A 22,808-nucleotide genomic window follows, 5' to 3' on the forward strand; every position below is an offset into this window, starting at 1 on the left:
GGGTTTGTTTAGAACAAACAACACATCGTTAAACTTATCATACAAGAAGGCCTGTTATCTCAAAGAATTTCAAGTGTGGAAGTGCTGTGACATGGGTCTACTGTGGGCTGTATTTGAGAAGCAAAATAAAGAGAAATTGTGAGGTGGATGACTCATGAAAACATGATAAAACTTCCATGTCCCCATCCAAAATGTGTTAGAGGAATCTGTGTCTTGGATTTGTTAAGTACGTAAAAGTTCATGTCGAACTAAGTAAAGAAGAATGACCAGAGCAAGATAACTTCATTTTCCAGCTCTTAACACAATGTTTGACTTAGCTGGTGTTATGTGTTAGATAAATGGTAGGAAGGAGCAAGCAGGAAGGAAGGAACAATAGAAGAAAACCATCTCAAGACCATTCAATTATTTGGGCATTATTTTGAAGTCTACTGCAGTGGGATTTAGTCTGAATTAAATGTAGAAAGTATAATCTGACATTGTATAACTCCCTTATAAAAACACAGCATGCAGTATTAATAAGGATAGGGTCAAAGGGAAGAAAGAAACACAATTCTGTTTTTTTTTTGACTAAAGGACCTATTCCATTTGCTTTCCTCTGGAGTTTTTTCCACATTTACATGGAGGTCACTAGGGATGTATACTACTTACTATCCTGTTTATATTTTGATTGAACTCAGTTAAATGGTTCTGCTTGCATTTTCTTTCTTTATTTTAACATATCATGAAAATAGCAGATTCTAAAAAGAAATGTGTTTCTCTTTACCTTTTCATGTCATTCTACATTTTCTATGTAGATGTAGCCATTGAAATATTCCAAGTAAATTTCAGTCATTTGCCAAAAAAACAAAAGAACTGTTAAGAATGGTATGGATACAGTTTATTCTCTGCACTTTAACAGATAAGCAAGTTTGGTGTTTTTATTTTTTTTTTCCATCTAAATGATGTTTTGCTATTTTAGATTTCCCTAGTACCTGTGTTCACAACATTTACAGGTGATTGTTAATATTTCATTTTGGAATTTGATTGACTATTGGCAGCATCATCAATCCTTTTAAAGATGGCTAAATTTTCCCCTGATACTTAGAAAGCAGATGTAGTTACAATTGGCCCTCCACATCCATGGATTCTGCATCTGTAGATTCAACCAACAACAGGTCAAAACATTTAGAAATACAAAAATTACGTTGTTACTGATATGTTGTAAGGTCTCAAATGGAAGCATCTGTTTTTTTATTTTTTCTCATAATGATGCCATCCACAGCAGAGCATAACAACTGTTATACAACACTTACATTTTATTATGTATGATAAGTAATCTAGAAATGATTTAAAGAATATGGGAGGATGTATATGGGTTCTGTGCAAAGATCGTGCCATTTTATATCAAGGACTTTGTTATGGTTTGGATGTGAGTTGTCCCCCAAAAGCTCACAGGTGAGACAATGCAGGAAGGTTCAGAGGAGAGATGATTGGGTTGTAAGAGTCTTAACCCAATCAGTGAATTAATCCCTGGTGGGATTAATTGGAGTGGTAGTGTGTGGCTTTGGGGTATGTATTTTTATATCTGGAGAGTGGAGACTCTCTCTCTCTTCTTCCTGATGATGTGAGCTGCTTCCCTCTGCCATACTCTTTCATCATAGTGTTCTGCCTCAATTCCTTGAGCCCAGAGGAATGGAGCCGGCCTTCTATGGAATAAGACTTCTGAAACTGAGTCCTCAAAAAAAACTTTCCTCCTCTATAGTTGTTCTTGTCAGATCATTTAGTCACAGCAGCGAAATAGCTGATTAAAACAGACTTGAGACTCTGCAGATTTTATATCTAGGGAATTTCAGGGACCAATTCTTTATGGATACTGAGGGGCTATTATATTATATATTATAGTTAAAAACAATGATCCACATATTAAAACAGTGATGGATTTCATCGTCTCCCACTGTTAATTATCACATTGGTTGGCTCTTCCAGCAATGCTGACTAACCCGTATCATTCTCTCTGACCCTGATGAGTTGGACAGGGATTAGGAATCAGTCCTTCCTGTTCTTGAAGTTCAGAAAAAACATCATGACTCACATCAGAAGCTATGGCTGCTCATCACTCTCTAGAAACTTCTTAGGCAATCACGGTTTGGGAAAGAGCCATAGTATCTGTTTGTCTAAGACATTTGTACTAAAAGACATTCATTTATTTACTATTAAAAATCAGTTTATATAAAGACTTTGTATTCTTCTGTCAAGGTGGCACATGCCTGTAATCCCAGTGGCTGGGGAGGCTGAGGCAGGACAATCGAAGGTTCAAAGTCAGCTTCAGCATCTAAGTGAGGCCCTCAGCAACTTAGTGAGATCCTGTCTTTAAATAAAATTCAAAAACAGGGCTGAGGATGTGACTCAGTGGTCTAATGCCTCTGAGTTCAATTCCCAGTACCAAAAAAAAAAAAAAAAAAAAAAAAAAAAATGTATTCATTAGAATCTATGAGTTTTTCCTTGTATTATATTGAAATAATTAATGAGAGACTCTCTCTTTCAGAATTAGCTCTTGCTATGGTTTTGATATGGTTTAAGTGTGTCCCTAAGATTCTTTGGTTGGAAGCTTGGTCCTAACTGCAATATTGTTGGGAGGTGGTATCTTTAAGAGGTAGGGCCTAGTAGAATGTACTCAGGTCAGTTGGGGTGCGACCTGGGAAGGAATTGCAGGACCCCAGTAACTCTCCAGTTCCCTTTTTTCTGTTGTGATTCCTTTCTCTTTCCTTCCCATCCACTCCTGCCATCTGCCTTGAGGTTCTTACCAGAGCCGAACCATTTAGTCTTCATTTCCTTGAACATTCAGAACCATGAGCTAAGTAAAATCTTTTGCTTTATGCCCTGCTCAAGTATTTCATCATAGTGATGGAAATAGACTAATAACAGTTACCTTACTTTTCATTTTATACAGAAATGGATTTTTTTTTTCAAATCTCTACATTGTCTCAATTTTCCAAATTCTAACCATGGTATCTTCACCCAAATATTTCAGTCTTTCATATATGCTTTGGTTTCAATGGAGAATGTCATTTAAATTATATCTTCTCAGTCTATGCAGGCTAGAAATAACAATATTTGTCATGACAGTTAGTAAATTATATCCTGTAGGTATCTGTTTACTCCTCATGAAGTAGGAAGCCTGACAAGATTCAGGGAAAGAGCAATCTCTTGTCCCACACCCTTATTTTTGTTCTATAGTGGTTTATTTATATGCCAATTTAGTAGTTTGAAGACAAAAATAAGTAGTGTGTTGGCAAGAAAATAGCATTTTAAATTTTTAATTGCTACGTAGAACTAGGGTCCAAAGAAATAACAAATTCAGCAATGTTGGGATGCACTAGTAAGGACAGAGGAGATAATACAGATAAATAATGACATGCCTGGATCATTTAGCAAATGTGCTTGAAAAATGTCTCCCTTCTGACAGAGGTATTGCATGCAAAAATTCTAAATCCTTTTTTAAAAGTTGTCATTTTAAATCTTCCTTTTAAATAAAAGTAGAGTTTTTTAAAAATAAGTTGAATTTCTTAGGAGACAAACTTCTATGGACATAATTATATTACTAGTGTAATGTATTTGGATTTCTGTTTGAAAAAACTTGAATAATTTAAAAGTCTGAATATGTTCTAGAATTGAAATAAAAGAGAAATCAAAAGGATAAATTTAATTTACCTTTGTATCATTAAAAATCATGTGCTCCTTCTTCAATTCATTTTTATAATATGAGTTTCCTTTACATACGCATTAATATCCAGAGCATTCATGCAACTAATTGATCTACTGAGTTTCCCATAGAGAATCCACAGTCTCTGATGAGAAATAAGGTCAGAAAATAGATTACTTATTATACAGAAAATGGTCACTTTTTAGATACTATACTAATAAACTTGCATAATGAAATGTGGTTATTTAATGCAATTTACTGATAATTAGATTTAATGCAATTTACTGATAATTAGAAACTTCATATTATTGAAATAGTTTTCTAATTTCCTACAATTTAACCTTTTATATCTACAAATTTTTATCAACTACCAAGCAAAATCTTCATTTTAAGGAAATCATTGAAATGTTTAGTCTTTTCCAAATAATTATCTAATAATTTTTAAAAAGCTTAATCTAGTAAAAGCACTAACTTTAATCTTTCTGCTGATTTTAGTGTTGTGAATTTTATACAGAACATTTCACCTCAGAAAGATACCAATTCTCGTCTCAGTGGATATACGCACTCTGTAATTCAGATGTTAATTAAAGTCAGTTAAAAACACATAAACACAATTATCAACTACAAAGTTAGATTTAAAATGTCATGCCATTAAACAAAAACAATTGAGCACAATTTTTGTATACATAAGTTACATGTCTAGACATTACATTTTTGAAGAATTTTGTTAGGATAATAGTGTTATAATTTTCTACTTTGTGGCTTTAATTACAATTTCCAAATAATAAAAACATGTGTCAATAAATATTCTGAAATTTTAAGAGCTTCTATTATTTTTGAATATTAATTTCTTGTGTTTATGTGTAACTAACTCTAATATCTACTTTAAAATAACTTAAAAGTAGCATGATAGAAAACAATGTGAAAATTTCAGAAAATTGTTGCAATTTTAAAGTATTGTCAGTAATTTTTAAAACCCTTTGTTAAATTTTATACTTATTTGGAAAATAATCACTAATATATCTTGGTACAACTATAATCAATGATATGACTGAAATTTTGTTTCATGTTCTGAGAGCTGATTTGCTGACACTTAACTATGCTTTAGTTTTTAATACTATGTCTTTCTGTTATGTTAGTGTTTGTGGGTGTGGGTGTCTGTGCATTATTCTGAACCATTTTATTTGAAACCATGCATCAAAGAAGACATTTACTATTTACATACTTTAGGGTATTTTAATGAAGTAAAGATCCATTTACCTGTCATGTTACTTGGGAAATAGAACCTACCCATTCATTGAATTCCTTGTGTGCCCCCTTCCCACCAGAAATTACCACAGTCTTAATTTTATCTTATTAATTGCTTTCCTGATGGTTTTATCTCATGAGTGTCTATTCCTAAACAATATATTTCTTAGTGTTACCTGCTTTAAATTTCATAAAAATGTCTCTTAATATGTTTTCTTCTGAAAAAAAATTATGCTCAAAATTACTTCTTTATCAACATATGTTAATATCTGTACTTAGTTCATTTCCATTGCTTTTAATATTGTATTACATAATCCCTCAAAATTTATCAATGCATTTTATAACCGATGTACATTTAAGTTGATCTTCTCCTTCTTCTGGTTACTTCTATTCTAAGTTCACCCTGAATATTTTTATCATTTTTCCATAAGTTTTATATAGATATACACAAAGTGCTAAAGGTAGGTTCTAAGATAGTGTATCTAGTCTTCAATTTGCCACATAATGACAATTATTTTCTAACGTGACTTAACTAATTTATAGTTCTAGCTGTAGTTCTCAAAATGTTCTTTATTCTTCCCAACTCTTAATATTGCCAGACTTTATTTGTGCAAGTCACATAAATTAACTTCATTGTATACTAATGAGAATGAATGGTTTTTAAATTATTTACATGAGAGTTACATTTATATTTTATGTAGTACTCTTTTCTTTATTTTTTTTCACTGAAATTTTATGTGAATGTATTCTCCATTCTATTTTTTGCTGTTTGAAAGGAAAATATCTTCTATATGACTATATTTTGGCTTTCCACTTTCCTCATGATATCTTTCTTAAAATGTTTTTTTAGTAGTCCATGGATGTTTATTTTATTTTTTTATTTTTTTATTTATATGTGGTGCTGAGAATGGAACCCAGTGCCTCACCCATACTAGGCAAGCACTCTTCTCCTGAGCCTATACCTCCACCCTTCTCATGATATATTTTGATAAAAAGACATTCTTAATTTTAACATTGTGACATTTAATCAACCTTATTACATGCAATAGTTTTTTAATTTGCTTTAGAATAGTTTGCTGTATAGGTTTAACTCTGGCTTCTACCAGAATGACTAATATGTGTGTTAATAACTGCTCACCTACATAAAAAATATACATAAAACATAAAAGTGAAAGTGGATGAGGAATACTAAATCATTTTAAATAGAGAAATAAACCATATTATTTAATGTTGGCTCTGGTTAAGTAAATCAATGAAGTGATCAATTTTTTCCTATTCTGAATGGAAAAACAGTTTAATTTTTCATCAGCATTTTTATTTGACTTTCAGGATTAAAAAATGGGTTTTCATATGATAAATATAATTTTGTAGACTTGATAACAGAAAATATGTTTAGATTATAATCAACATAGAAAATAATTTTTGAACAAATAGGTAGAGTGTCATAAATATTGGAAATTCATAAGCAAATAATTACTCTATCCTTCTGTCTAGGGCTTCCAAGTTTTTCAAGTAATTTCCTCTGTGTCATTCTTGAGGTAGTTACACATCTGCATATTAACCAGATTGCCCCTTAGAATTCTTAATTGCAAACGTAGATCATCCACTGGCCACAATGACAAGAGGACTAAATATTAGAGCTGAAAAATGTCCAGAAATTTTTGGTTTGGTTAAAAATATAAAAATGGTGATAGACTAGAAATCAAGGTTATTTAACTTAAATTTTTATGTCCTTTCCATATCATTGTGAAGCTATGTAAATTGGATTCTTGTTGACCACTGAAATTTATAATCCTGTTTCTTATAGGAAAATGACCAAAGAGTGAGCAACTTCCTTGAATAAATAGGACTCCATATGTGAACCACTGAGCTCTTGTAGAGACAGCTGATCCAGTTACTACCTTTATCAGTGCCTATCAGAAACAGAGAAACCTCATAACTAGCCAGTTGGTTGGATTACACGAATAGAACAGGTAGTGCCCTTATATGTGGCTATGGACTATAGGATATTTCCACCAAATGCTAGGACCTGAAAACATGATGAATCCATTAAGTTAAGCTCAAGAGAAAGGGTCATTATGTTTTATTTTGGTGGTTACTAATTCTAGTTGGGATTCCAAGATAGAAAACTCTATAATTATGGAAAGAGAAGATGTCTCCAGATGAAGTCATCAACTCAAAAGTGCTCTTGATAATGATTGTTCTTTTACTTATATAATCACCCTCAGCAGATATAATCTTGGAAGTAAAATATTATTTTAAAATGGTAGTGTTGTAGATGTTATAACCATATCAATATAAGCAGCAAAAAGAAGTTGTCATGACTCAGCGTTTTGGAGAGCAGAAGATTAGAACTCACTAAGAGGAAATTGTTCTTTAGTAAATATTAAAGAAGTGCTTTACATTTTTCAATACAATAAGGTTAAATGTTTCCCCTGCAATTTGATTCTGATAACAAGCTCACTGAATATCCAAAGAAATTAGATAATAAATTAATTTGAAAAACCAATTCTAGGTACTTTCCCATTCTAGTTCCACTTATACTGAAGGATTTCATAGTGTCATTAAAAAAAAAAAAAAAAAAAAAACTCTATTCCAACTTAATAATCATTGTTCTGTAGGAAGATAGAATTGTGCTTTTAAAATTAGATCTTGCACAACTTCAGTATCACCAAACCCGAATTTCTTGGTAACTCATCAGAGAAAATTTCTTAGACAGACAATGACTGAGGGCAATACTGGAATAGATTCTACAAGGTCTCCTTTATGACTAAGCCTGAAACCTTCTTTCTCCAAAAAAATAAAAAAAATGTCACTTAGCTTTTGCTTTATACAGGGAGTGCTTTTACGTAAATGGAAAGTATCTCTCAAGCTCTGTCAAGCTTATAATACTAGAAACACTCAAGAATAGAAATTGTGGGAGTAAAATAAAGTAGGTTCAACCAAAAAAAATGGGTTATAGAAATCAATGATGTTGAGCCATGGAGACTGACTCACTGCATGGGATACTCATGGGCAGGGAAGTTGAAGCTGAAAAGCAATGCTTGATGCCATTAAGAAAGGCAGAGCCCACACTTTAAATCTAAGTACCTGATACAGCTGGAAGTCACTAGGTTATACAACTATTAAAGGTAACCAAATACTTGCATGAAAATGGTTTTCTCTGGCAGAATGATGAATAGTTCTAAGAATATTTACATTTGAAGCCCTCACCTAAATCAGGGTTAATACCTGAACTCTTCATTTTGCGAACTTAATGTAGAGAATTATTATTTATTTTACACTTCCATTTTCTCTTCCTTTTGCTCAGAATAATTTCCCCATTGATCTCATGGGGTTTCCTTCTTGTCCTTGAGGTCAACTTGAGAACCAATTCTTTAGGAAGATCTTTAGGAATCTTTTCTATTCTCCAGCTGAAGCTGCTTTCCATTCCCTATGCTTTGCAACTCATTGTCTCATTTGTATTTGTCATAGTATGCTGTATATGAAACGACCAATTGAATGGTTTCTTTGGCTTTTCAGTCTCCTTTAAATTCATTAAAGAAAAGTTTACTATCTGCCTGATTTGTCCAAGAACAGTGCCTCCCTTGCCAATGTTGATACTTAGGGTATTGGTTAACAGTATACTGCCCTTATCTTTGCATTCAATCCAGAAAGACACATATCCTTTGAATTTAAAAAGACTTGCCAACCAGGAATATCAGCATCATTGTCTTTGTGAATAATTCATCTTTAAGGACACAATTTTGTTTTTGTTTCTTTGCTTGTATCTGAAGACAATCTCAATTTTACCTGTGTTTCTGAAAAAGACATGACAAATATGAATTATAATTGTTATTAATTTTTGTCTAGTAAGCCGTGCTTTTGTTAAGAAATAATCATTGCAATAGTATTTCTTTAAAACCAGAACATGCTAGCATTTTGGGTATTGCTTGGTGGTACAGTACTTGTCTAGCATGTAGGAGTGTTTTTGTCAACTTTTTTGCTACTGTGACTAGAAGACCAGACAGGAACAATTTTAGAAGAGCAAAAGTTTATTTGAAGCTCATGATTTCAGAAGTCTCAGTCCATGAATGGACAATCCCATTATTCTGGGCCTGAGGTGAGATAGAAAATCATGTAGAAGGTTGTGGAAGAGGAAAGCAGGTGAAAACATGACAATCAAGAAGCAGAGAGAGATTAAATTTAACTCACCAGGGACAAAGTATACCCCAAAAGCATGACCCCAGTGACCCACCTCCCTCAGCCACTGTTATTGCTTGCAGTTATCACCCAGTTAATCTGTACAAGTAGATTACTGCACTGATTGGGTTAAGGCTCTCATAACCCAATGATTTCATCTCTAAACTTTCTTGCATTTTCTCTCACATGAGCTGTTGGGGGGGCAACTCATATCTAAACCATAACAGGAAGGATCTGGGTTCAATGCCTATCACAAACAAAAATAACAGAAAATGTTATCAACGGACTTCTCTTTACCTCATATTCTAGGGCTACAATATTTTTAAGCCATTGTTTTTATCTTTTAAAACTCAATCGGTATAACTGTTTATCGCAGAAATCAATTCTGAGATATGTGCAATAGTACTTCAATTTTCAGTCTTACTTCATTCTTACTTTAAGAGGGTACAGTCATCATTATGTTATTCAACTTTATTGAATAATGCTCAAGTATACACAGTATACTGGCAGTAAACAATTTTGAATTGAAATTGATATGAGAAATATCCCTCAAGCCAAAAGCTCTGGCAAAAAATATTTATTTTGATTTATTTTGTCAATATTATAGCTGTCAACACATATATTCCTGTTTAAATAAACTGTTTGCTTACAGACATTAAATCATGAGATTTTTATCTCATCTAAAAATTTTTCCTTTCCAAACTAATTTGAAGTATTTTCATGTGTGAAGACTAGTACTACACCATCACTATACTAACAATGACACTAACTAGTGGTACATTCATCCAAGGGGCAAAAATGGAGTACTCTACAGAGACTTCTCTTCCAAATCCTTTTAAGTGGTATGCGATTTTATCAATAAAATTTTATTAATTATGCAAATTATTTTTTAAAATTTAGGGTCTGTAAAACATGCTGTTATTATTAATTATTGTGATAATAATTTTTTTCATTTAAATGCATCCAGAAAAGTGCAGGGATTGAAAATAGACTCCAACTTGGACCAAATGTAGCCTAGAGCTATTGTTCCAAACCCTCTGCAAAGAAGCAATCTGTGAATTGTGCAGTGTTTTCATTTGCATTGCCATACCTGCCAATCATCCTAAACTGTTGAATGCTCCTGAGAAAAACGGAACAATAATATTAAGGCTTCATTTTTAAGAAGGCAGTATGCAATATAGGGCACTGTGTGTTAAAGGTGGGAGTGTCAGAGATGAAGGAGAAGTTAAAGCTGTTTTAATTCTCTTTCTATCGTTCATTATTTCATTTTGCATAACACATTTATTATGTATAGAAAATTAGTGTTTGGGGCATCTAAATAAACATTATTTCAATTATTTTTCCTATTTTTCTTTTATATCCAAAACCATTTAGGCTGTGACCTAGATGCAAATTCAGTTGCACTAATCACCAATATTTAATAGGAAAAATTAAAATATGTAGTATGCTAATATATTAGTTCTCTGAATATTCTGCCCCTGAGGATTATTTGTTTTTCATTTTCCTCACTGTATAACAGCACTGCTAGGAGATAATCAACAAATAGTTATTAAATAAAGATAACATTTTCTAAGGAATAAGTAACGTAGGAAGATAATTTTCACATCCAAGAATTCAGTCAAATGTGTGTTCCAAAGGATATTTTATTTTTAAGCAAAAAAGATTTAATTTGAAAAAAAGAATATAACAGTTATAGGCTATTACTCTAAAACAGCTAAATAAAATAAAATATTGGCTGATTTAAGTACATAACAAAGGTTTTATTGTGTATATCAGAGACTCATTGACTTAAATCATTTAAAATATTTTCTTACATTTAAATATTTCTTTTAGGATGTGACTTGTAAATAATCTAATTATCAACTAGACAAAAGTATAGCACTACAAATGCAGAATAGCAAGCTTTTGATCTATTTTATCACAGCATCATATGCTTAATCTGATTATTTTAAGTAGATCAAAGTAAATATAAATATTTTGTGATAACACCCAAAGGTACTGAAGATATCACTCAGAAATACATTTTATAAAATTTACATGTTTTTAATTTTTTTTTTTTTTTTTAGTTTTAAACAGTCACAATGTCTCTTTTAAATGTATTTATTTTTATGTGATGCTAAGGATTAAACCCAAAGCCTCACACATGAGAGGCAAGCACTCTAGCACTGAGCTACGGCTCCAACCCTATATGTTTTTTTTATTTTTTCTTAAACATTCTTCGCACAATAAAAAGGAGAAGACTTTGCATTTACTTCATTAATTTTGGAATAAACCATACTACTACGCATAAAAATTGAAATGAACTTATAAGATTGTCCAAATAATTTTAAAACCTATAGTCAGTTCAGAGTAAGCATGCTAACAAAGAAATCCCAAACTTATTTCGACTCCTGAAAGATTAACACAGACTCCTACCTACAATAAAGACTGGCAGGGAAAACAGGCATGTTTCCAGACATAAAATCTCAGTTTCAAATGTTCCACTCGAGATATCAGGCTGTCAACTGAATATTAGGAGATCTACAGAAGGGAAGAACTAATACTGCGAAGAATAAAAAAAAAAAAAATTGTCACAGGCTTCATATGTGACACAAATCGTGGAAGAATCAGGGAGAAAACATAAAGTAAATGTTTCTTTGTGAAAGAGTCTAGTGCAAAAGATGAAAAATATGAACAAACAGAGGATGCTATCTACTGTGTGATAACTAAGAAAAAATTAAATGAAACTCCTAGAAGTCATAACACAGTAATAGAGATGGCCACTGGCTTTTCGGAGTTCATTAATAGATTTGCTGCAACCCAGGGGAGAGGCAGTGAACTTGAAGTAATAAAGATTGCTGCAAATAAAATGAAAGAGAGAAGGAAAAAGGCCAATAAATAAATAAATAAATAAATAAATCAAAGAAAAAGCCATAGGACAATATCATATATCCCAACTTACACTTAGTGGACTCTCAAAATAGAAAAAAATTTGGAAAGGGTTAAATTTTTTTAATATTTAATGATTATGCAAAATTAGGTTCAGATACCAAACTGCAGATACAAGACACTAAGAACACCAAGAAGAAAAAAAAATCAAGCAGAAAAAGAAATAAAAAAAACTTTTGAAGGTTTATCTTGTTGACATTTCTGAATGTCAAGGGCAAACTGCACATCTCATAGGCAGCCCAAATGATATATCATTTAGTGAAGACCAACTGAAGAGCCATAACAAATTTCTCAAAGAACCCATAAGCAAATTGTTAATGGAAAGTCCATTTTAAAGTACTGAATGAAATACACATACACACACAGACACACACACACACACACACAATTTAAGTTCTGTATGCCAAATAAATTATGCTATTTTTAAAACAGGAGAAAAGTAAAGGCTTTCAGCTTCTCCACTAAGTTACTTATTAGCTACTGTGGAGGTTTTGAAATACTGACAAATTCTTTCACACTGTCCCTTCATGAGGTTTGTTTAATTCCCCCCTTTGAGTATGAGCTGGACTTACTTCCAACACAATACAGTAAGGAACAAAAAAGATCAACTTTACAGCAGAAAAAGAGAAACCTAATGAATTATACCTTAACTAAGGGATGAAAGCCAATGTCACTGTGGTAAGACAGGTGTGCCAAGTATTCCTTGAGGCAAAACAAGAAGGGAGCTCCACCCGTGTGCCATGCTTCCGCAAATGCACACCATCGATCTAATCTAAGTGAACATCAGCTGAATATCAAAATTGAAGGCTATTTTAATAGGTGACTTATGGTTCTTTCCAAAAAGTCAATTAATGAAAAGCAAAGATGGAGAAATGGTCACAAATTATCTTATCTTGAAACATAAAAATAGAAGCACATATGTAGGAAAACTAAGCAAAAAGAGAATAAGATTTGAATGTCAGTTTCTAAAATTTTGCTTTTTGCACATTGTATACATAAAATGTTAGTATTATATGTGATGTCACTGAGTGAAGGATATGTGGCACTGTCATTACAATCTGTGTCATGTTCTATGAGTCGAAGTTTATTTATTTAAGTTTAAAGAAATTATACATGCGAGAAGATTTTCAGCATTATGCTATAGGAAAAAATATATGTGTGTGTGTGTATGTGTGTTTGTGTATAACAGGAGAACTGATGATTTAGACATACCTATTTAATTCATTAAATGAAGCATTTAATGAAAGTACATGCAAGATATATTTCACATATATTTTATTGCATTTTTAAATTCTTTGGAAATTGATTACAGTAAGCAAATTAAACAGAAAATAATCAATAAGGAAATAAAATGAAATTTCAAAATGAGTGTTTTCACAATTTAATTTTTCAAATAAATCTTCTAACTATATATAAGAAATACATCATTAAACTCATTGCATTTTGAAGAAGATAAACTTATTAGCTTGCATTTTCAAAACTCACATGACTGTGTGAGTCCCTAATTATCAAGTAGAAATAAAGCACTAACCTTTCCCAACAATGTTCAGTTTCTGTGCAGTACAGAGAGAAAGATATAGCTGTCTGTCCTAAAAATAGATATATGCAACACTGTTAGTGCAAGTATGTGCAATTTTTGTTTGCCTGGTATGTAGAGTGTGAAAAGTAAGACAAATCATGAATATATTTTTCTGGATTTTGTGTCAATTTCTGAAGAAGTGGTGATACATTAGTTTTTAAAAAGTCTGTCCTTTTTTTCAACAATGTCAAGAAATGCAGTAGGCAGGTACATATATATTATATATCTATATTTTTAAGGTTAGAAATGTACTTAAATTTGACAGCTTAAGCCTTCATTATATTTCCAACTCTACAGTATATAGATACAGAATTTATGGAACACAGAGTATCATTTGCCCATGGCAGTCAATCATATAATTCCAAAATATTAATTGAATTGCAATTGAATGTTACAATAAATATTTCAAATATTTATTTTATTATTCTTTAATTCATTGATCAAAATTATTGGTTACAGTTATTTGCAATCTTGAGAGAGATGCTGACATCCTTACATTTCAGTCAAATTGAAGACACGATGTGATATACATTTATACATCACAAGTCCTTGTTTCAAGACCACCTAGAGGAAACATATCTCAGAGGAAAACCATTTCTATTGAATTTCTATAAAGCAGCACTTCTTACATTTCACTCTGAGCGCAAATACAATGGAGATCTTGGTTTAAATGCAGTTTCTCATTTAGTAATCTTATCATGGAACTTCTACTTTGGCATTTAAAAAAAAAAAAAAAAATTGGTGCCAAGGCAGGTGGTCTGCAGGGCACAGTTTGGATAGTCAAGCTATAGCATATATAAGTTTAGAAATGCCCCAGATCAGCTCCCAGAAAACTGACAAAAAATACCCTAATTTGCCATTCAATGACAACAGAAATGCATAAAGAGCATAGAGATCTGTTCTAGAGTCCACAACCCACAAAGGCAGGTTTCCTCATCTCTATTTATTCTGCTTCAATTTAGGTGCTCTAGACAGTGTCTACAATATGATAGACATTCAATAATTAATTATTCAATCAATGAGTAACTAGTGAAATGTTTTATTAAATAGAAGTTAGAAAGTAGTTTCTTGTGTAATAATTGTATATTTTTATGCTTCATAATTACAAAAGTCAACTACTAATTAGAGTTAATAGGAAGTTGAATAAAGAATAAAGAATGTTTTAATATTATTTGAAAGGAAATTAATTAGCAATCAAACAGGGCTTCTGAATTTATGAAGATTTTTAACATAAGGGTAAATCTAACCAAATTCAAGGAGGGAAAACAAAATAAACAGTTGCAAATCAGGGAGGTATTACAACAAAAAGAACATCACAAATTTTTTTCTAATTGTACTTGAAGAAGAATGTGGGAATATATTCCATATGCAGATAATTACTTTTTCTAAATTCCTGTATTAAATAAGATACTTCCAAGAAATAGTGACTGTATTAGCGTGATCTTAAAGATCAAATGGAATAATTTAGTTATTCCAGTGTAGTGCAATCTATGTTGTGGTTTGGATCTCAAATGTTTCCTGGAAATTATGTGCTTGGTTATGTGATGGTGCTGTTGGGAGTTGGTAGAAGCATTAGCAGGTGGGTGGTGACTTGCACAAGGGGGCATGCCTTTGAAGGGTTAATTTGTCCCCAGCCCTTGCCATGAAGTGAGCAGCTTTGCTCCACCTTACCCTCTGTACCATGATGCTTTGCTTCCCCACCGGCCCAGAAATTGTGACTATGAACTACACCTCTGAAACTGTGAGCCAAAAGAAATCTTTCCTTCTTTGAAGTTATTTACATCAGGTATTTTGTCACAATGATGAAAAGTTAACACAAACAATTAGTAAAATGCCTGGCACATAACATGTTCAAAAATTACTGTTATCAAGAGCTATAATATATAATAATTCACTGCATAGCTCAGTTGTTATCTATGAGGGGTGATGAAGAGTATGGGATTTGGAAAAAGAACATTGTGAGTCGGCTTCTTTGCTAATGGATTGTGTGACCTTGAGCAACCCCAAGGGTTGGTGTACTTATTAAATTAAATAAGAAGGGAAAAAGGTTTCATAAACTCTGCAGTACTGAACAGATATGAGGCTGTATAGGTCTTGAAAAATAGAGAGTGTTTCTTAATCTTTTAAATTTCATGACATTCATGTCAGTCTGTAAAGATTTACTGAAAACCATAATGAGTCGAAAATGTATTATGCTAAAACCTGTGTTCAGGCTTAACAGGTTCAGCATGTCACCCCAAACAGTCTTAAGGCTAGAAAAAGTCTAAAGAAAATTCACTAATAAATGTGAAACTGCACAGAGGGCACATGAAGGAGTGTAGGTTCCACTTATGTGTGTGGTTTTATTAAGGTATAAATCTTCCGTTATTTTGCCAGCTAAAGGACAGATGGCTGCCTTAAAATGGAATCTGGATGCAGCATCCACATACTGAATGTCATTATACACAGCAACAGCTGTGTTTAGCATATCCTTCATTTGAATTCTAGTTCAGGGGAAAGACAGAAAATCATAGCCTGTCTATTATCACCAGGCTATATGTCCAAATAATAAACACAGAAGGATTTTCTAAGGAACTGAAATTTAAGGGGAATACAGTTAGAGTATTATGAAATTCAAGGTTAGGAAAATGAATAATTCTGGACCTGTTGAACGTGCTTTGGTAAATTTTTCTTGGAAATTAATACATCCAGAGCAAGGGAATATAAGAGCAGGCATGAAAATTGAGTAGCTAAAGAAAGCTTTAGCATAAACTGAAAAAAAGACCAAAGTACTTTCTTTGTTAAATTTTTGAGTCTTTTTCATTACCTTTTATACAAACATAGTTGATGCTTCTGAGAATGAGTGTTAAGCTTTATATTGACCAGTCCTGGCTGCCGTGCGAAAATACCATAGACTGGATGCTTTAAATAGCAGAAATGCATTTTCTCACAGTCCAGGGGACTACCAGTACCACTTGAAACCCTGGAGGGGCCTTGTTTCCAGTAGGGTGCTCCTCAGAGCATGCAGATAATCTCTTTTGTAGTCACAGGGTGGGGAGGGGGTGGCATTTGTGAGAGGCAAAGAGAGACATAAAGCTCTCTGATGTCCCTTGTTGCATGGACACCGATCTTACAGACTCAAAGCCCCAAATTCATGACCTCCTTTACCTTCAATACCTATTAAAGGACCTTTTTCCAAATTCAGTGACATTGGGATTTCAGCTTCAACATGTGAATTTTAAGGCGCACAATTCTCTCCATAGAAATCTCCTAAATTAAAAATATTGTTATATATGTTATAGATAGATATGGAATGGCTGTGCTATGCTGTGGGCAACGTGGTGGACATGGGATATGACCACTGCCAAGTATTGAGCCTTCATCTAATTCTAGCTAGCTCCTGCTTCCTAAACCCTGTGACCTTAGGTCAGTTACTTTACCTTCCTTAAAGTCTCTTTTATATTTGCAAAGTGAGGATACTAATAGCTATACTTAAAATTTTCTCATACAAATGTCAAATAAGCATCTTACGAAAATAAACTTAGCATTTATAAAATGACATTTCCCTTAAAATACTAAGAAGTATTTTTCTTTAAATGACAGCATTTTGACCAGTAATTTCCCCAAATTTTTGCAAATTCTGTTTTTTATTTTTGTTTTCAAATTTTCAATTTCTGGAAAACATTTAAAAATATGTGTCCGTGTTGGTAATAATGGTTAATAAATGTTTACAGGAGGATGAAATTTGTGTGTAACCAAAACATGGAAAGATTTTTTTTTATGTGATGTGGCTTAAATGAATTATGAATAGTGAAACATGATGACCCTACTGCATGCAAAAAATAATAATTACTGACATTTTAAAAATTGTTTTATTCATAAATTTGGTTTTATAAATATGCAAAATAAGAGCGATTTTTAAGAGTTTATCATTCAGTAAGCTATACAGGCAGGATTAGAACCCAGGAGATATGGCTCCAGGGCCTGCATAGCAAGTCACTGTGATTGCTCATTTGGAAGGTTAAACAGGGGACTCTGGCATAACTTCACTGATGAAGAGTGTTACTGAGATTTCCTTGGCAGTGTCAGAATTGTCATCATTGTCAGTGTGGTTCCTCAAGTACACCAAGCAATCCTTTTTCTTTAAAGAACAATTTTGATTTATTCATTGTGATAAAAAGTAACTGTGAAGGGAACTTAAATTCCTATTAGCTGATCAACAGCTAATTCTCTATTCTCTATTATAATTTGTTGGTGGATATTGAAAATTAAAATTTAGAATATGATTTCTATTTTAAGGCTATACCTATGCAGTAGGCATTTTCCTCACTGACTTTTTAGGATTCTTTCCAATCTTCTCAGTGTGGCATAAACATGGATCCATGCCCTTTTTTATTTTATGATTGAATACAGCTCACCTCCTCCCAGTTGGTGAGCATATGTTTCCTTTAAACATAATAACTCTATATTTTGCTAGAGTTCTGTCTTCATAATTATAATTACAATAAAATTATATGTTTTTTTGTGCTCAAAATCATCTTTACTTGTCATGAGGGCTCCATAAATTTCTTAGACACTTCTTTATGGATAAATTATTGAATTTTTATCTATTATCATTCTCATCAATTATTTAAAAATTTTGTAAGTTTCTTGATCAGAAGGAAATGAAACATTAAAGACTGTTCAATTTGTCTAGGGAAGACTAAATGAGTTCTGAACAACATATATTGCCAAGGTTGTTAAAGAGTGACTATTAAAATGAATGTGCTATTAAAAAACAATAAATTTTGAGTTTTGCTAGTGAAGTGATTTAAATTTTTCAAAATATGTGAATACATTAGAGTGACTGTATTAGGATTCTCTAATGTAATAATAACAAAAAAGGATATTAAATAAACTCATCAAGATGTTCCTTTGAAAATGATCATGCATACTTTTTGATTTATTTTCTCTATTTAATCAAAGCACTGATTGAATAGTAAAAGTTCCAGATGTTGTGGTAAGCCTTGATGTAATAATAATAAAGATGTGGTTTCTGTCCTCCTGAAGATCTCATTCTAAGAGGAACAATAGACAGGATAATAAAGACTAAGTCCTGATCCTAGAACTTGACTTGTTCATTCACCTCTCTGCTAGATGGGTATTCTTGGAATATTTTTAGGCTTAGAGAAAGACAAGTGAAGGCCAGGGAAACCTAGGAGATAAGTGTGGCTCAAGGTCTAATGAAATGAGATAAACCTTTTTAAGGTTTCAGATTTGCTATTTTTTTTTTTTAGGAGGAGGGAGCCTCAAAAATGTCAAACATACCCAAAGGGGAAAAAAATAACCCCGTGGTAACAAGAACCCCCCTGCTCACACAGGAAGATTGGAGTACTTTTTGTTGGCTTCCTTATATTTTGATGTAACATTGAATCCAAGCTCATCTTTTCTACTCTCTGACTCAGAACTGGAATCTGCTCTATCTCCAAAAAAGCATGAGATTCTACTGTTAACAGAGGTGTATTATTTCTTCTGTGCTCTTGATAGCTGCTTATCTTTTACCCATTTCTTGGCTTTTTCAGTTGCTAGAGTTAGAAAATTATGGGAGAAATTAACATCACTGATCCATACTGATATTTAAAATTCAATTGTAACATTTTAGAATATTAGCTGAATTCATTCCTATTTCTTTTTTTTTTTTCTTTTGTTGAAAATCTAGATTCTTAATGACTTTACGTAATTCTTTGGTTTCTCTGTTATATACATAAAAATGTTTCCAAATAACTATACCAATATTATTACCAAAAACTGTGCTTAAGGAACATACCTCTAGAGGTTTTTGTGTAGTTCTGTGTGTGTGTGTGTGTGTGTGTGTGTGTGTGTGTGTGTGTGTGTGTGTGTGACTGCGCACGTGCACGCTCAAGCAAACGTGTGTGTTGTTTGTTTACATACCCCTCTGGGTTCTACAGTCAATTTACTATGTTTTTCACTTGGAATCATTTCTTTCTCTTAAAGCCATAAATTCAATGTAAACTTAAGTTCAATTACTTTTATGTCTTTTTATGTTGATTTAAATTTGTTTTATAGTTATGCAAAATATTTACACAGACCTACTGTGAAATCTAAACAATAAGGTCTAGGGAAAAGAGGGCTAGTTGCAATCTTGTACAACTCCTTGACCCTCTATTCTCTTTCCCCAACATATGTCATAATATCTTTCATTTCTTGTTTAAGACCGATTTTCCCCAAACTAAGAAAATACATATATATTTAATCACTCACCACTTTCTTAGATAAATGTTAACCAAACTATACATTTTCTCTTCATTTGTCACATATTTTTCTTTGCTGATAGTAACCTATACCTATTCAGTATTCTGTATTATAGCTGCATAATTCTCCATCATGTGAGTGAGCAATAGTTTATTCATCCAGTGCCTATTGATAGACATTCGCTCTTCTCCCCCAGTCTCAATTAATTTCTACGTGAAGAGACTGACTGCTGACTACTGTGTTCATCTTGGCTTGAAGGGAATTTCATTTGGTTAATGACAGTTCATAGGCTCCAGAACATCTCAGCAACATCGACTTACTCACACTCCTTTGCCCTCTTTTCTTGCACTCAACTTAATGTGAATCTGCAAAATGTCATTTCAACTGATTCTAAGATTGGCTTACTAAATAATCCACCAAATACCCATGAGTGGTTCATGAGTTTACAGCTTTTAAGACACTAGAAACTCCTTTATCTTCCCTCTACTTTTTCCTGCAGAGAGGCGGATATCACAAAGGTCTTGGTTTTTTGTTTGTTTGTTTTTTTGTTTCCCATTGTCTTATGCTTTATGTTTCATACTTTATTACTGTTGTGGATATTTTGGTTTAATTACTAGGATTTTTTAATATTATATGGGAGACTTTGTAGAGATACAAAAATATCACCATCTCTCCAAATTTCTACATTCTATACAAAGATGATAGTACATTTCATGTCATTTGATAATTACCCCAAATATTAAATTGTATAGGAAACTTCAGAAAATAATTTTGACCTCATCTCAAGGTTCAACATGATTTTAAAAATGCTCTTCATGCTAAAGTTTTGTGTAGTCTTACACTAAAATCTTCAAATTTTAGTATATCATTTATTCCTTATGAAATGAATGATTAAAATGACAAAATATGATTTCAAATCATTTGCTTTTTATTTAAAAGCTGCCATGGCAAAATATGCTTATGATAGAAAATTAAATAAGGTTACTCAATAAATACAGAAAAAACTGAAAAGGTTCTGTGTGTTTAAAATTTATTTAAAATTTTTAAAATACAATGCAGGTTTTTGCATTTTACAAACCAGACTAGAATTTAGGCATAAAATTGTACTAGATATATCAGAATTATAAAGAAAATCTGGTTAATAAGAATTCACATGCTGAGAATTTATGTTCAGGGCAAGAACATTTTCTTTTATTCCCAGGTGATAGCTCACTTGTCATATAGATCTTAACATAAATCCATCTCTTACAGTCTGGAATTCAATTTAATTGACTAAGTGACAAATTGGTTTAGTCTGAAGTTATTAAGTAGTATTTAATAAGTCCCATTGTGTAGATGACACATATGCTAAACATTCCAAATGTGTTTTCTGTATAAGCATTTCTTACCACTTTAGTTCCTTTGAAACTCTTCATAAGAATTCCTGTACAATTTTTTAAGGTAATATTAGGTAAAAGTGTTAGGCAAGGAAAAGAAAGAGTATAAAACCACTCTAAAACGCTCCTTTATACTCAAGATGAGCTAGCAAGATATTTGCACACTAATTATCTGCAGTATAACAAAATCTATGCCCCCCCCAAATATCTCAATAAAAACATCTAGAAATCATGAGTGCAATTCAATAAATAACCTTTTGAATGCATGGGAAAACCCCTAGGGGTCTAAATCAAAGAGGAAGCACAAAATAAAAATGAGAATCAGACTTTCCTGCCAATACTGAAATCAAAAGATTTGACTATCAATAGGTCTATAGAAAGAGACCACCAACCAGGCAAACTACAGAGCTACAACTGAGGCTCCCACATAAAATAGTCACAAAATGCTACTCCCTTAATTCTGTGGTGGAATCCGGAAAGAAGGAAGTCAAAGTAAGAGAACAGTGCATTATCAGCAATGATCTGGATTCAGACAGGGTACAAGTAGTCATATCCTACATTTTTCACCACACTCTGGAATTTGAATTTACATGAGTTCCTAGAAAATTCTAAACCAATTAATAAATATTTAAAAATCCACATCAAGACAAATCTTAAAAACATTTCAAAAATCACAAGGTCAAAATCAATACTTGAACATAGTCAGAAAATCACCACTCTGAGCAATTTTTTTTTTCTTTTGACATACAACATACACAAAAACAGCACTATATATAAAATTTTACACTGAAAGTGATGACACATAAGTATCGGTCAACATAAAATTTTTGCATGCATGTATAAAGAATTTTAAAATGTAGATGAAACAAAAATGTTTTTAGGGCAAGCAAATAAAAGCAGAGATTCATTGCTAAAAGACATCATGATTAAACTACCAAAGAATATTCTTTGAATGGAGGATATTAAATTCAAAAAGAAAGAAGAAAAATTAAGATGCAATAGCATCAGATAACTAAAAACAAAACTGGCAAACTGGGGTTAAAACTAAGCAAAGATTGACCCAGTAAAATCAAAATCAAAATCACCAGTTTTATAGATAAAAACAAGGTAAAACTAAAATATTGGCTTATACGATCAAGGAAGTTCAATAAGAGTAAATGGAAATTAAAGATTTTTAATGATCTAGCATTGTTCAACAGAAAAATGGAAATACGTTAACTGTAAACTTTACTGAAATAATATATTAAAGACCTTATATTGACAATGAAAAATAAATAATCAAATATGAAGTATGATGTCCAAAGCAGTAGAGAGAAAATGAACAGTCACAAAAGTGAAGAAAAGTAATGAGGTAAAAAAGAAAACAATTAGGAAAAAGTGCAGAGCAAATAGTAAGGATGAAACAAGATATTAATATAAATATAAATATATAAAGATTGTAGGAATTACCAATGATCTTTTAAACCAAAGAAAAAATTTAGACAGAATTCTAAAATTCTAATTATATGCTGTTTACTCAAAAATTGCATAAAGTATATGGGCACAAACATTTTAAGGTATAGAGGAAGAAAATACCCTATGC

General features: G+C 32.2%; 1 long non-coding RNA gene across 2 annotated transcripts in view; it reads right to left on the minus strand.

Annotated features, from left to right (window-relative positions):
- Positions 1 to 871: 871 nt before the first annotated feature.
- LOC306666477 overlaps positions 872 to 22,808 on the minus strand; it is a 57,130-nt gene continuing 35,193 nt past the window's right edge. For both annotated transcript variants that reach the window (XR_013765311.1, XR_013765312.1), the window contains 2 exons: positions 3,691 to 3,825; positions 872 to 1,132 (listed from right to left, as the gene is read on the minus strand). This is a non-coding gene — a long non-coding RNA (uncharacterized lncRNA). The remainder of the gene's footprint in view (positions 1,133 to 3,690; positions 3,826 to 22,808) is intronic.

This window comes from Sciurus vulgaris (assembly GCF_902686455.1).
Source record: "Sciurus vulgaris genome assembly, chromosome: 7".
Lineage (NCBI taxonomy): Eukaryota > Metazoa > Chordata > Mammalia > Rodentia > Sciuridae > Sciurus > Sciurus vulgaris.